The 15361-nt window shown below is 51.2% G+C and overlaps 1 protein-coding gene and 1 long non-coding RNA gene across 15 annotated transcripts in view; one reads left to right on the forward strand and one right to left on the reverse strand.

Moving 5' to 3' along the window:
* TMEM229B (transmembrane protein 229B) overlaps nucleotides 1-15361 on the reverse strand; it is a 40812-nt gene that overhangs the window by 8206 nt on the left and 17245 nt on the right. For 4 of the 14 annotated variants that reach the window (XM_081513439.1, XM_081513444.1, XM_081513435.1 and 1 more), the window contains 3 exons: nucleotides 5365-5546; nucleotides 1016-1099; nucleotides 648-803 (listed from right to left, as the gene is read on the reverse strand). The gene's annotated coding sequence lies outside the window, so the exon portion shown is untranslated. Of the gene's footprint in view, nucleotides 1-647; nucleotides 804-1015; nucleotides 1103-5364; nucleotides 5547-7170; nucleotides 7319-15361 lie in introns of those variants that run through there. The other 10 variants (XM_081513436.1, XM_081513441.1, XM_081513433.1 and 7 more) reach the window with 5 other exon arrangements.
* Nucleotides 7651-11397, forward strand: LOC145514749 (uncharacterized). Its single transcript, XR_014060439.1, has 2 exons — nucleotides 7651-10586; nucleotides 10729-11397. It is a non-coding gene; the product is annotated as an uncharacterized LOC145514749 (long non-coding RNA).

Genomic DNA, 15361 nt, shown 5'->3' on the forward strand with positions numbered 1-15361 from the left:
AAGGCCAGCATTCCTGGCACAGTTTCTCAAGCTCTCATTTTATCCTGAACTCCCAACAGGTTCTAAGCTCTGCTCAGAACAGAGCGGGACTCCAGTGAAACTTGCTGAGGAGTGAGGAGGGGTCCGTGGTCTGAGGTGGGTGGACGGAAGTGGCCTGGAGACCACTCTGCCTCCCGCCTGACTCAGGGTCCCCTGAACTCAGGTCTCTCCACCTGGCCAACACTTGTACCCCTGGCCCCTCTGTCCCACAGGACCCCAAGGAAGGGGCTTCTTCAGATGTGTCCTTCAGCAGCCTCATGTAACTGGTGGAGACATCACTCAGCTCAGTCCCCATCTTGATGCTGATTTTAAAACCCTGCTCTCCTTGCCTCTTGGTCTCATCTTTTGCGGCGGCCAAGAATGGCTTCCCGGCCAGTTATACATCAGAGGCTCCAGCCCCAACCCCCACCCTGGATGGAGCAGGTGACATGGAAGAGATGGACCCAAACCCTAGGGAGCAGAACCAAGATTAAAGGAGTAGCTGTCAAAGGGTAAGAGGATGGTGGTGGAGGGAGAACAGGGCAAGCCCAAGGCCTGGATTCCATTTTTAGACTCTTCCATGCCTGGAAGAACACAGGTAGGTGGGGGGGCGGGGGCGGGAAGCATACCTAGGTGAGGTCAGGCCGCGTTTGAGAGGTTGTGCCAAGACTGGTCCACGGAAGATGAATGGGGAAAGCTGGAAGTGCTGGCTGGGGCCAGAAGGCAGGGGTGAGGACAGGGACAGGGATGTGAGACAGTGTCGTCAGCCGGGGTGGCAGCTCACACTGTGATGGGACAGATGCTAAAATTAGAGGCGGCCAGTGGCCGGGGTGGATTTTCAGAACTCCACTCCCCAAACCCATTTCTAATCATCACAGGAGCTATGCTTAAACTTTGAGCTAGCACAGGCTCCCCCTCCCTCTGATAGGCCCAACAGCCCCCCATCCCTGCCTGGCCTCCCTCCGCCTGAACCCTTTGCCCCAGACCCTTCTAGTACCTCCTGTTCTGCCCCGGGGATCAGAGCTGCAGTCAGATCAGCATCAAGAGGAACCAGCAGCTCACGAGATGTTGCTCCTTTCTCCTGCTGACAAACATAACCATCCTGAGGACCGTGACACAAAGACGGGACAGCCTGGCAAAGAAAACTCGGGGCGGAGTAAAGAGAAGAGCGTGGGCAAGACTGAGGGCAGAGAAAACAATCTGGAGAGCAGTGGATGGTTTCACAAGCAGGATTTGGAGGAACAGTACACAAGTACAAGAGCCCTCGTGTATGATGAAAGAATCTGGGCGCAAGGAGTTCCCGCAAAGGACCAGAGCGCAAGAGACTCCTAAGGACAGGGTGCCGCCCCTCCCAGGAAACAGGTGGGGGTGGGGGGAAGGCTGGCTTTCAGAGCCTGGCTCCCTAGGAGAATCTCACCTGCTATTCTCAGAACCTGCTGAGCTATTCCTTAGGTGGCAGAGAGCAGAGTGAGTAGTTGAGAGAAGTGAAGAGAATACCATAAAAGCCCAAGATGAGCTGGAGGCAAAACCAGATGGGGTGACTGCTCTTGGTTTTGCCCAAAACTCCCATCTTGTTCCCGGAAGCTAATGTGCTAAACATGATGACTCTGGCAGCTTTCATCCAGAGGAGCATCTTGCTAGAAAACTGGGATTCCCCTTCCATGCAGACAAGCTGGGCAGGCCTTCCTCTTTCACTTCCTTTACTTCCCAAATTTCACTCCCCATCCCCAGGCAACAAGTTAATTAATACCACTGCTCCAGGGAGATGCACAAGCCTTCCAGGGGCCCCTGAGGGCAAGGGATTTGGGGCATGGCTTGAGTGACCCTGAGTCTAGTCTCCTGGTAGGGGAGTGGGGTCAATGAAGGGTGGGCGAGTGCCCTGACAGCTGGGTGCCAGATGCAAGTTCTCAAACAGTCCTGAGCTTCCCCTGTGGTCATCAGGTTGAAGGAGAGGAAAACCATGGGGGGAGGGCCTTCAGGGCCAGAAGGGAAGCAAGTGGGGGAAAATATCTGTGGTCACTGGCTGCCCAGAATGCTGTGCAGTGCCACCCCCTCTTGCTGTGAGTGTCCCCCAGGAAAGCTCCCAGGGATGGTCCGCCTGCCATTTCCCAAGTCACAATAATAATCAGGCACTCTTCACAGTACTTTCCATGTGTTAACTCAGATAATCTTCAAGCCCATTTCACAGATGGGGAATTTGAGGCAGAGAAAGGCTGCAAAATTAGCCCAAGTTCTTACAGCTGTACAAGGCAGCTGTCCGCTGGGACTCAAACCCAGCTCCAGAGTCTTCTCTCCTGATCAGCACGCCTCACTGCCCTTAAGCCTGACTGCAGGCTCCTCTAAGGGCACTACGTTTTCTGAGTTTCTACTTGTGGCAGGCTGAGATGGTATATGGAGAGTCAACAGGAAAGCAAGAAGGACAGAAGCTTCTAGGTAGATCATCAGTGAAGCTCAGGTCTGGTGTCAGAGCTGCTGAAGACTCTCAGCCTATCCTGAGAGGCCAGGTTCTATTCTGAAGCTTCGTTCTGGCAGGAACTACGTGAAGGTCCTCCTGGGTCATAGCTGACCCTTCCAGGACCATCACAGCAGCACGTGCCATTCAAAGACCTCTCACCAGGACATATATTACCCAGAGCTTCCCTGACTGCCAGCCTGCCCCAGTGCTGCTGGGAATCTTAGATGCCCCAGCCCTGCCATGGCAGTGGCAGCCAAGAGCAGTGGAGGCTGCCCAGAGAAGCCTTGTGCCTGGAGCAGCAGCAGCCAGAGTATCAGAAGCAACTGATCTACGCAGGGTGGCCAGCAGGGGAGGATTCAGATGGCCTCGGATGCTAAGCAGATCCCAGCTGGCAGGTGCGGGGGGTGGGGCAAGTGGGCCTGGGGCAGAGTCAGGTTGGCACAGAGGCTCACCAGGGCTCAGGCAGCAATGGACAGCCTGCAGGTGGTGCCTGCAGGCTGCAGGACCCCCCTTCCCAGACCTCCCCAGACTGCCTCTCTGTTGTCATTCAGATCTCAGCTCATCCATTACCCCTCAGAGGATTCTCTGATCTCGGATGCAAAGCAGCCTCCCCATCACTCACATCGTGCCATTTTAGCCACAGCACTTTCAGTTTCTGCTATTTTGCTACTTGTTCAGTCACAGCACTTTCAGTTTCTGCTATTTTGCTACTTGTTCACTGTCTCTCTTCCAATTATAATGAAAGTGCCACGAGGGCGGGGCTCTGCTTTGTTCACTCCGGGGTAACCAGTGCCTAGAACAGTGCCCTGCGGTGAGATCCACTGATAACCTGTGAATGAATGGGTTGATGATGAATGAATGGGCCCAAACAGGTTCAGGTCCTTAAACTGATAGGAGCAGGTATAAATAGCTAACCAGCTCAGCCTTTCCTTTCAACTCTTTCTTGAGAAATATAGCCTTTAAAATTTTTTTTATTTCTAGCATTTTAAAGTCGTTTTCCCAGTTACAAAAATGACATGTGCTCATAGTTGAAATTTAAACATGACAGAAAGGAATGACGTAGAAAGCAGAAGTCCCCCATCTTCCCACATCTTAGAGAAAATCACTTTTAAAGGTATGGTGTGTATGCATCCAGATTTGATTTCATTTTAAAAGAAACAAATTCATGCATCATAGAAAGAAAAGGCATTCATAATTCCAGCAACTAGCAGCCATTATCATTTCCCCTTTGCAATCTTTTCTCATGTGTTTATTTTACATAATGTACTTATCCTGTAACCTGACACTTCACTCATGACATCAAAATCATTCTTTCAAGTTGTTATATTTCCCATGTCCTCCTCATTATAATGGCTGCATAATATTCCACCAAGTGGGATACTATAATTTACTTAACCTAGATGTTCAACAAAGGGAGAACAACTGTTTTCCATATCCACTCTGACAATGACACCACAAGAAACATCTCTTTTATGCCTGTAACAGGAAAATTCAGCCCTTGTCTTTGCTGGGACTATTTCCTAATGAAAGAGTTTTCAACAATTCCAGAAGCAGGATCACTGGACGAAAGGGTACAACCATTTTGTTTTTGTTTTGGCCACTCTGCACGGTATGTGGGATCTCAGTTCCCCAACCAGGGATTGAACCCACGCCCCCTGTAGTGGAAGCACAGAGTCTTAACCACTGGACTGCCAGGGAAGTTCAGGGTACAGCTGTTTTAAGGCTGATGATTTAGGTTGTTCTGGGGAATTCTGTGTGATGCAGGGAATAGGTCTCTGTCTGAGTGGCCACATTCCCCACAGTGCCTCCATGACCATCCGTCCACCCCAAATCCCCTCCCATGGTCCAGGCTTGCTCACACCACCTTGGCTATAAATCAACACAATAACACACTTCCTGAAAGACTGTCCAGTCACAAACTGATTTTGTAAGCCTCGGCTGACTGAAAAGTAAATTCTAGCCTTGAGTGTTAAACTATCAACTAGCAGTGGAGTCAAGAGTTACCTAAAGCTGAGACGTGCCCAGCTGCTATTGCCCTCTCTCCTAAGTAGAATCTAAGGGCTCCGGGCTCCCATGGACCAGTCCATCACCTCCTAGAAGCCTATCCAGTCAGTAGTGCAAAAGCACCGGCCCTCCCTGACCTGCCTTCCCGGGGAGCTCTCGACCTGCTGGCTCCAAATCCCTCAGTGGGACTGACTGCCCTGTTCAGACAGATGAGCCGTTAGGCTGGACAGCCTCTGGGTAAAGCAGCCAATTGTCATTTTTTAAAGTGTCATCAAGAAAAAGCCAGAGACTGAGGCTGGAAACAAAGGCTGTGTGAGGATAGAGGAGACTCCACAGCCAGAGGGCCCTCGCCCTAGAGGCCACTCCTCTGGACTGAGGAGGAGACGTGGCTGAAACACTGTGAAACAATGGAGGACTTGCTCCTCTTGACATTTATGGCAGCCAAGAGGCCATAAATCCCTCCCCATCCAGTGCCCCAGATGCCCTACCCAAGCCACATGATCCACTCTTGGCTTCTAGGCAGAGGCTGGAAACCTAGGTAAGATCCATTTCCCACTGCACAGAGGTGAAGCCCAGGGCCCAGCGCATCCATGAGCCTACAGATGAGGAGGAGACTTGGGGAAGTCGCCGTCTCCTTAGGGCTGGGTGTCTCCCATCACTCAGCTCCACTGGCTCTGGCCTGGTTTTTAGAAGCCATGTAGCTGTAAGATGGCTCTAGCATGTGACACGACCTGAAACTTGGAAAACCCCCTCTCATTCCAAAACCATAACCCTGCGACAGACCCTCAGACGGGAATCATGCTCAGAAGTGGAATCTCCAGACGTGTGCTCGTGCTGCTGAGGCAGGAAGGGCCAGTGATTCCCCTGGGAGCCAGTAACATACTCACTTATCACACTCTTGAGTGCGCGGCTCTGAACAGACATCAGGATCACTGGCCACAAGTGTCCCGGGTTAACCTTTGTCCCGGTGCCTGGCTGGGCCGCAGTGCCATTCTCAACAGCGTGAGCAAGCATTAGCCCCAGGGCTCAGCTGATCCTTGGCTACTGGGTGGGTGGCTTCCATTTATCCCTGGAATTAAAGAGGAGGAGTTCATCAGCTTAAACTGCCCCAGATCTGAGCTGCCAGGCCGGTCAGAGAGGCGACCTCAAGACAAACATGACAACTCCAGGCACTGGCTCAGCACCAGACGCGCATCACGCTCAGGCCACGGGGCCCTCTCCTGAAGCCAGCCACCTCCTCTCTGCCATCCTGCTCGCCCAGGTCTGGTTAATCCAGTGATGAGAGCCCGGCAAGGATCCCAGGCGACTCCCATGGGGGCTAGGACTCAGCGCTTCTTGCGCCATGAGTGAATGTGTGCACACTTGTAAATCTGAGCGGGGATATAATTTTAGAATCCAGTTCCCTTCTCAATTTAGCTTCAAATTACACTCTCACCTTCACCCTGTAGTAGGTACATCTGTTCTCAAGGGCAGTCAAGAACCTCACAGAAGACAGACAACATAGGACATTTGTTTTTAGCATTTGGGGAGCCAAGCACAATTACACCTGGAAAAACAAGCACACCAACACAATGCGCGCTAAAGCCCTCTCCCCGCGATCCCACTCACTCAAATTTAATTCATTCTATTTTTTTTTTATTATTGTCATATTGTTCCAGTTAACATCAGTAACTGACTACAAGCTGATGTAAATCTGACTTTATAACATCCCTTGCCACATACATATTTTTAACATAGCCCTAAGACTTGACCATTTGGTAGCGATTTCAACATTTATTTTTGTTTCCTAAAGGAAATCAACCCTGAATATTCATTGGAAGGACTGATGCTGAAGCTGAAGCTCCAATACTTTGGTCACGTGATGCCAAGAACCAACTCACTGGCAAAGACCCCGATGCTGGGGAAGAGTGAGGGCAGCAGGAGAAGGGGGGAGCAGAGGATGAGATGGTTGGATGGCAACATCAACTCAATGGACATGAACTTGAACAAACTCTGGGAGATAGTCAAGGACAGGGAAGCCTGGTGTGCTGCAATCCATGGGGTCACAAAGAGTCAGACACGACTGAGCAACTGAACAACAACATTTTTGTTTTAATATGAAGGTGCTGAAGCTTCCCTGAAAATCCCTGGGACATTGCCCCTTCTACGTGAGCCCAAGGACAGAGCTCAGATCCAGCCCAGTCCTACAGAAGGAGGGACCAGCTGCTCAGAAACTGAGAACAGTGTGTGACCGGGGGGGAGCTGTCACCATACCCAGTGGACATCAAGCAGGGTGAACCACAGAGGCACCATCTGAGCTGCTGCCCATGGCCACCCTCCTCCTTCCCTCTACCCCCCCAGGCTCTCTGAGCAGGGGTGACTTGGGCCTTTGCTTCCAAAGCCGACAACCTGCAAGGCAGCAGGGGAGCCAAGAGAAGTGAAAGGGGAGGGCTTGGGGACCTGAAATTCATTGTGTGCGCATGTACTTTGGGGTAGGAAAGGTGTGCGCCCCTGGGTCTCGCCCCAGAGCCTCTCACTGAGAGAACTGAAGGATGAAGGACAGAGCGGGTGAGGGGCTGTGGGTTGCTATGCTCTCCTGACCTCAGCCCCTCCCCATCTCCTCCACAAACAGGAGCACCCCCCCCCACCGCCCGCCCACACCCTCCCTTCGCCCAGCCTGCCAGACCGTGGGCAGGGGTCACCCTGGGACGTACCTGTCATCGGCATGTCCAGCACGCCCTCCACCCCCAGCATCACCGTGGCCCAATGCCTGGGGCGTTTGATTCCCCTTCACGGGCACTTCCCCTTCTCTGAGCCCTAAGCAGCCCTCCTTAATAGCACAAGTCAAACCCAAACAGAAACAGAAACCAAAGCCCACATCCTGGCAGCACAGCCTGCGTGCAGTCAGCCCTGGGAGCCCCTCACTGGCTGCGGGGCTGCCCCAGCAGATGAAATGCAGCAGTCAAAACGGGGTCCCTCTGGGGCCCCTCCTCAGGTTGGAGCCCCCCTCCTTCCTCATCTGCAAGCTCTCCCTCTGGGGAACCGGGGGGAGGTGGGGGTGCTGGACAAGGATGTGATGGGGTCCCACCTCTGCCTCCAAGTGCACCAGCTGTCCCCAGACTCCTCTGACACTCCCTGGCCCCTTCGATTGGGTCCCAGGGTATAGAGGGCATGCTCCCTTGTGGACAGCATGACCTGAACCAGAAGTTTCTGGAAGAGAAGAATAGGCTAAGAGCCCTTAGACAACTAACATGGGGATAGAACTTACACTTTTTCAAGTGTATTATCTCTCATGATTCTCCCCAAACTCCTTCAGGGAAGGCAGGAATTAGTCTACCTCCCACCCTGTCCCCAACCCTGCTGCATTTTAAAAATGAAAACACTGAGTTTCAGGACATTAAGCGATTAGGCCAAATCCACACACTTGATGCAAACCCTGGTCCTAGGGCTCCAGAGTCACCCCTCTCTCCACACGGCATTCCTTCCAGTCGCTTCCCATCCCAGTTTCATTCTCAAGGCCCATGTCCGCACATGCTCATGCTTCATTGAGTGTAATCTATTTAGTCAGTTCCATAAGCCGCTTACTTGAAAACATACAGCTGAGTCTGTCCGTCCAGCTTCTCCTTCAACACAACCAGATGCCCCAGAAGCTTGAAGGAGTGGAGACCATGTTCAAGTTCAAGCTCTCTCTAACTGCCCTCCTCTGCAGCCCATCACACCCATGCCTCCTTTGAGATTCTTCCCCTCTTCATTCTTTTGTGACAACATCCTCCCACAGTCCCCCAGTTATTCCATCACCGATGTTCCTACAGGGCACTGAACATCCTCCCATTGAAACATATGGTCCCATCTTAAAACGATTCTGTGTCTGTTTCCCCCTTCATATGGTGAATTCCTTGAAACCATGGAACTTCTGTTGGATGGAGGGACAGGCAAGGTAGAGAAGGCGCCAGCTAAATTATTGGGTGATTGCAACATCCAGTGTTACTAATCAAACATAATGATGCCTGAAAGTGTTAAGTCACTCAGTCATTGTCCAACTCTTTGCAACCCCATGGACTGTATGTAGCCCACCAGGCTCCTCTGTCCATGGAATTCTTCAGGCAAGAATACTGGAGTGGGTAGCCATTCCCTTCTCCAGGGGATCTTTCCAACCCAGGGATTGAACCCGGGTCTCCTGCACTGCAAGCAGTTCTTTACCATCTAAGCCACCAGGGAAGCCCCATATGTTTTCTAATTTTTAGGCCACCATCACAGAAGGGTTCTTTCCCACAAAGCACGTAAACATTGGTTTACAATGGCCAAGGCTATCTCTGCAGAGGAAAGAAAGGAGGGTGCTTGCTATCCTTTCTCCTACCTCCAAAAGCTATCACCCAGCCTAAGGTGAGGAGAGATGGGGTGAGTGCCTGGGGTCTGGACAATACAGAAGACATGAGAGGAGAGATGGGGCTGGAACAGAGCGTCCTAGGCATCCTGGGAGACACTGCAGGCTCTCATGTGGGCAAGAGGCCAAGCTCAGGTTCAAGTCAGAGAATACCAAGTCCTATTCTGTTATTTCTACAATGTGCTGGCACTCTCAAAAGGCACATCCAGTTTTCATATACGTAGGATTGATCTCCCAAAGAGGTTTAACCAGCAGCTGCTGGCAGGAAATTCCCACCACAATGCTCTCTCTCCTCCCCTGTAACTATTTAGGGTAAGCTGGGCTTGCAGGATTGAATCTCTGCTTCTCCGACTAGAACCTCAAAATCCAATCTACCCTCCCCCGCAACTCTTCTCCATGGCTCAGAACCTAAGACTGAAACCAGGAAGCGGCAGTCAAACACTATGCCTTTTTCTCTCCTATTCTCTTCCACAGATTCCCCCACCCTGCTGCTGCTGCTGCTAAGTCGCTTCAGTCGTGTCCGACTCTGTGCGACCCCATAGACGGCAGCCCACCAGGCTCCGCCGTCCCTGGGATTCTCCAGGCAAGAACACTGGAGTGGGTTGCCATTTCCTTCTCCAATGCACGAAAGTGAAAAGTGAAAGTGAAGTCGCTCAGTCACGTCCGACTCTTCGTGACACCATGGACTGCAGCCTACCAGGCTCTTCCGTCCATGGGATTTTCCAGGCAAGAGTACTGGAGTGGGGTGCCATTGCCTTCTCTGTCCCCCACCCAGGTGCCCATAAAGTAAAGAGAAGATGCCCCAGAGACCCACTGGGGCATGCTCTGGTTATGCAAATCCTCCCCAGTTCTTCCGTTTTGACCCGGAACAACTGCTTTTACTTGTCCTGTAGTAAGACCAACCCTGAACGCAAGTGGATTTGGCAACTTCCCAAACCAAGGAGTGACAACGCTCAGCTGCAAATGCAATAGGAACTCCAAATTCCCCCGGGGTGGGGGTGGGGGGCGAGGGAGGTGAGCGTGGTCAGCTCCCTCTGGGGAGCAAGGAGCCCCAGGCCCTGGGGCCTGACTGCCATGTGGAAGAAAGGATGGAGATAGATAGAGGATAGGTTCCCCACTCCACCTGGCCATGTCCTTCCACTCCATTCCCCTCACCCTGGGCTTAGAATCTGGGTTTCCCTGCCTGCTGGACATCTCACGCCCCCGCCCCGCCCCGGTCTTCTGTCTCACCTTCAGACCACCCTGTCCTGATAACCTTTTCTTCTTCCTTCCTCCTCCCTACTCTCCAGCCCACTCTCCCTGACTACCCCTTCCCCTCCTCCCCCTAGAACCAAGCCTGACGGCCTGCCCACATCCCCCTACACCTTGGAGGGTGGTCTCTGACCCTGCACTCCTTGCCTTCCCTCCCATCCCGCCCCCTGGCACTGGGTGGCTGCTGCTCACTGCCTGAAAGGCTGGACAGCTGCTGGGCTCTCTAATTAGCTGCCTGGCCACCGTCCCAGAGCCAGGCGTGTGTTACTGTACAGAGCCGCCTCCCCTCCCCTCCGCCAATAATCCCCTATGCAGATCCACCGGGAGGCAGCTGAGAGGGCCTGGGATCCTCATCACGTGACCCCAGCAAGGTTCCTGCTGTCAGCTGGACAGGAAGAGACGACAGTGGCCTCACAGCCTCCCCCACACGCTAAGCAGGAATTCATCTATCTGGTTTCTCCCTATTACTGCTCACATCCTTAGGAGGCCCCACAGGTAAATCCACCGCGCCCTACCTTTGGAGCAATGGAGACCCTACCCCTTCGTCACCTCCCCAGCGGAGGCAGAAAGAAGCCCAGGGCAAGGACAAGCCTAGACGTTGTCAACAGTGTGACACCCAGTGCCCTACTTTTCACAGCCTTCTGCAGCCAAGCCACCCCCGGAGATTTCTAAACAACCAGGGGACCGGGTCCAAGAAGTCCTGTGGAGGCTGGTTTCTTCATCTGAGGTGTCGTATTCCAGCAGTCAACAAATATTGACCAAGCACCTGCTGAAGGCCAGGCACTGCACCCACTGTGAACAAGGTGAGGTTCCTGCCCACTTGATGCTCACAGCTCTGTGGGGAGACAGACAGTAAGGAAGCCAGACAGCACATGCTATAATGTCTGATATCAGGCCATGAAGAAGGGGAAAGGCCTGGAAGGGGTCAGAAAGAAATTAGATGCTGGAGGGCGAGTCTTAAACTTCTCTAAGGAGCTAGCATCAGGCATAGGTCAGAAAGATGCAGAAAAGCTTTGCAAAGAGTGTCGGGAAAAGTATTCCAGGCAGAGGGAACAGAAGTGCAAACATCCTGAGGCAGAAAGAAGCTAAACAAGCTTTGTGTAATTAGGCGTCTGACATTCCCTGCCCCCAACTTCAAGAGTCCTCTAGTGATCCCTACAGGGTCTACTAGGTCAGGGCAAAGTGCTCAGGTGCCAAGTAAATACAGCCGGTACACTGAAGACTCTTCCTGCGGTCAGGGGCTAGAAATTGTGAAACCTTCAGCTGTTGCTTGGCAATTGTATTAAACAATAAAAGGAAGACGAAATCCTTTGACTGATGGCATAGAATTTCCACCTGCTTCTGATCAAAAGAATTTAAGCAACTTTACCAGATCCTCTCTAGTCTGGGTGTTTCACCTTAACGAGAAAGTAGATATTCCCTTTTACTCCAGCTGCTGCTGCTACTGCTGCTAAGTCGCTTCAGTCGTGTCCGACTCTGTGCGACCCCATAGACGGCAGCCCACCAGGCTCCGCCGTCCCTGGGATTCTCCAGGCAAGAATACTGGAGTGGGTTGCCGTTTCCTTCTCCACTGCATGAAAGGGAAAAGTGAAAGTGAAGTCGCTCAGTCGTCCGACTCTTAGCAACCCCATGGACTGTAGCCTACCAGGCTCCTCCGTCCATGGGATTTTCCAGGCAAGAGTACTGGAGTGGGGTGCCATTGCCTTCTCCGTTACTCCAGCTAGTTTGTTAGATTTTCTGTCACTTGTGATCAAGAAAATTCTGACCAGCACAGGTGGTTTTCCCTCATCTGGAACACACCTAGCTGGCATGAGAATCACATACCTGAGCACCACCTACCCATCTCTGCTGCTGTGAAAACCAGTGGCTTTGCCTCCTGCAGACTGTAAGGGGGCAGAACTGTGGAATAAGAAGGTCAGATACCCAGCACAGTTGGTGAATCTCAGCAGGATGGCTATAGCTCTGGGGGTTCCAAATTGCCCTTCTGGTCACTGATTTTTGTCATTGCCCCTTGACTCACCTGGCCTTTGCCAACAGCACACTCAACTATCTTCTCCAAACAGGACATGTGAAAACTAGTAGCCTAGAGATGAGGCCCAAGCCAAGAACACGAAGTACTCAGAGATGAATTTTCTGAAAACTGCACAACTGCACTAGCCAGTCTGATAGCTACATATAGCTATATAAAATTTAACTTTAATTAAAAATGAATAGAATTTAAAAATCCAGTTCCTTAGTCACTGGAGCCACATTCAAGTGCACAGAGCTACATGTGGCAAGTGTCCACCATATTGGACAGTGCAGAGGTAGAACATTTCCATCATCACAGAAAGTTCCACTGGACATTGCTCTCAGGATTACCAAGGGTGACCAAAAGGCTGGCAAACATACAGACCTAAGGCTGAGCTTCACTTCCTTGCTCTTGGAAATCCTTGTGTTCTGAACAGACACCCTGCCCTCCTTCTCTCCCACAGACTCAGACCTAGTCAACCAACGCTGCCATTGTGAGATGAGGGAGAATGAACCCTTGTTCCAAGAGAGTCACTGTCTACTGTCTGAAGAGTGACTTTTATCCAAAAGGCTAGGAGAGGGCCCTGGCCATTGGTGAATGAGACCCGTCCCTGCATCTTTGGCTGTAACTCAGTGTAGGGACTGCTGCTAGGTTTAACAACCAAAAAAAAAAACCCAAGCTTAACTCCAAACCATTTATTGAGTACCCTCTACATGCTGGGCAGGTGCCACACAGGTCATCTCATGGGTCCCGTCCATGAGCCCATGATGCGGATTGACTCAGGAGGTGAGGGAGGCTAAGAGGTTTAATGACAGCTGGAAAATGGGAGGATCGAGGTTTTCATCAGCACTTCCCCTCCCACCATTCATGAGAGATGCAGATGTGTAGACAGGTGTCAGGGCACTTAATTCTCCTATGGCAACAGGCCACGTACAACTGCCCCTTCATTCTTACAGCAAACAATCTCATATGACCTGCCCCTTCCAGCCTACTCAAGCCCACCCAGGGGCTTGGGAGAGATGCCTTCCATGGATCTGCCCATGAAGGCCCAGTTATTGAAGGACAACTCAGAACACATCGGAACCAAAGGAAGGTCATGCTACAGAAGATAAACCCTGGAAGGGAGTAGGGGTCAGAATACAGACATGTGACATTGCTCCTGGGCAGAGGAGAAGGGTGTGATCAAATTTTGGTTTTGGAAAGCCATCTGGACCATGGGTTCCTTATCTTTGCATCCTCATGTCCTGGATAAAACTTGACATAGAGTAGGAACTCAAAATCCAAGTACTGAATGGGAGAAAAGGCAGGGGGCAGGGCCCCCAAGAGTGAGAGGCTTGGCCAAGAGGATCCTGAAGGGCAGGTGCACTGGGGGGAAGACTGGGGAATGAGTTGTTCAGGAGGAGCTGTGATGGTTGCTGTTTGCTCTATACATGACCCGATCCGATTGTCCCTTTAAGTAATGGCCCAGAGGAAAGGCCAGCATACTTGAGGCTGGGCACTGACTGAAGCCAGGCACTTCCACTGTGCGCCTTAAATCCTGCAACCCTGGTCCCTCTGGGCCAGCTTCTCCCAGACAGCTCCATCCACCGTGAAAGCACCAACCCTTGCAACACATTCAAATATGGCTCCAAACAGCACTTAGGCAAGAGTAATTAAAGGGAATGTTATCTCAGTCAGGCTCTCATTAGCCACGTAATTAGACTGCTGAAAATAATTAACATTCCTTTTGACAAAGGAAGCAGAGGACCCATTACATTCATTAGGACAGCCTCAAACCAGCCTGAGGAAGGCCCAGAAGAGGACTCATCACCTCCCAGGCCTGTACAAGACATAGTCAGCATCCAGGATCCCAGACCAGGTGGCAAGTCCTGCCCTGGGTCAGGCTCCTGGGTGAGCGGAGAGAGATGGCAATGGATGCTTTCGTGCACGTCTTACAGATAATAATAAGACACTCATACAGCTCACTGAAGAAGATTTGAAGGAAATGTATCACTGTATCAAGATGGCAGACCAGGGGCAACTGTGTACCTCCCCCAAGTCCCTTGAAAGTGATAGAAAAGACATTTTCTAAGAAGAATAAATCCATTACAGCACCAAAAAATAAGAGGGAATTCTATCCTTGAAGATGGAAGCAAATGAGAATAAACTGATAGAGAAACCACAACCCCCCCCAAATAAAACCATGAAAAATAATAATAACTGACATTCATACAGCACATATATATGCTGTATGAAGATATCTCATTGAACCCTCACAAAAATCCTTTGAGACAGAGACTATTATTTTCCCCATTTTACAAATAAGACCCAGAGTTACATAGCTTTCCCAAGGTCATAGTGCTAGTAAGTGCCGGCACTAGGATTTGAACCCCAGCAGTGTGGCTAAGGATTCTACATCTGGGGGAATGGCTCTGGGGGCTCCAAGTTTGGAGCAAGCAGATTAGGGGTCCAGGAGAGGCCCTGAGTGGTTGGTCATGGGATCTGGAGCGGCCAGACAAGCAGCCCCTGCCCCACGTCTCCACCCAGTTGTCCCTCCACCAGGGACATTAGGGCATTGAGGCAAAGGGACACCTAGACAGCTCCTGCATCCCCAGCAGGCACATCTATCCTCCTGTCCCCAGGGGTGGCTGGCTCGAGAGCATGTAATCGGGATTCATACAGAGGTGACTGAAAAACCTCAAAACACAGAGAGAGAAACACCAAGACTCACCAAACATTTGACAAAAACCAAAACAGCCAGAGAAGCACCAAATTAGAGAACACAAGTTCTAGCTAGAAAACAAAATTGATAAAGTCAACAGAATGAAACGTTTGTCAAAGTATGATTAATATGCTCTGAGGGACAAGAAGGGCTCCTGAATCTATGAACCCAAATGAGCCATTGCCAGAAGAATGTCAAAGATCTCAGAAATGAAGGAACCACACCACGGTTAACTGGTTATCTCTGGATGAAAGGACAGAGTGACTTCATTAAAAATTTTCTTTGTATAGCTCTATTTTTCTAAGCTTCTTACACCACACATGTATCACTTGTAGAATCAGGAAAGGTTTTGGTTTTTTTTAAATGCCTGGTATGAGGTAGGTGTTCAGGAAGGGGTAGATCCTGCCACCTACAGCAACCCTTGGCCCCATCCAGGCTGGTATATAACTTGCCCCACCCCGCCCCGCCAGTCGCTCCATCATATTCTCATCTCCAGGTCTTTGTGCACACCATTCCCCTCCTGGAATGCCCTTATTTCTGTTTACCCAGATTTACCTG

Source organism: Giraffa tippelskirchi, chromosome 7 (genome assembly GCF_054371585.1).
Source record: "Giraffa tippelskirchi isolate mGirTip1 chromosome 7, T2T-mGirTip1v1.2.pri, whole genome shotgun sequence".
NCBI lineage: Eukaryota > Metazoa > Chordata > Mammalia > Artiodactyla > Giraffidae > Giraffa > Giraffa tippelskirchi.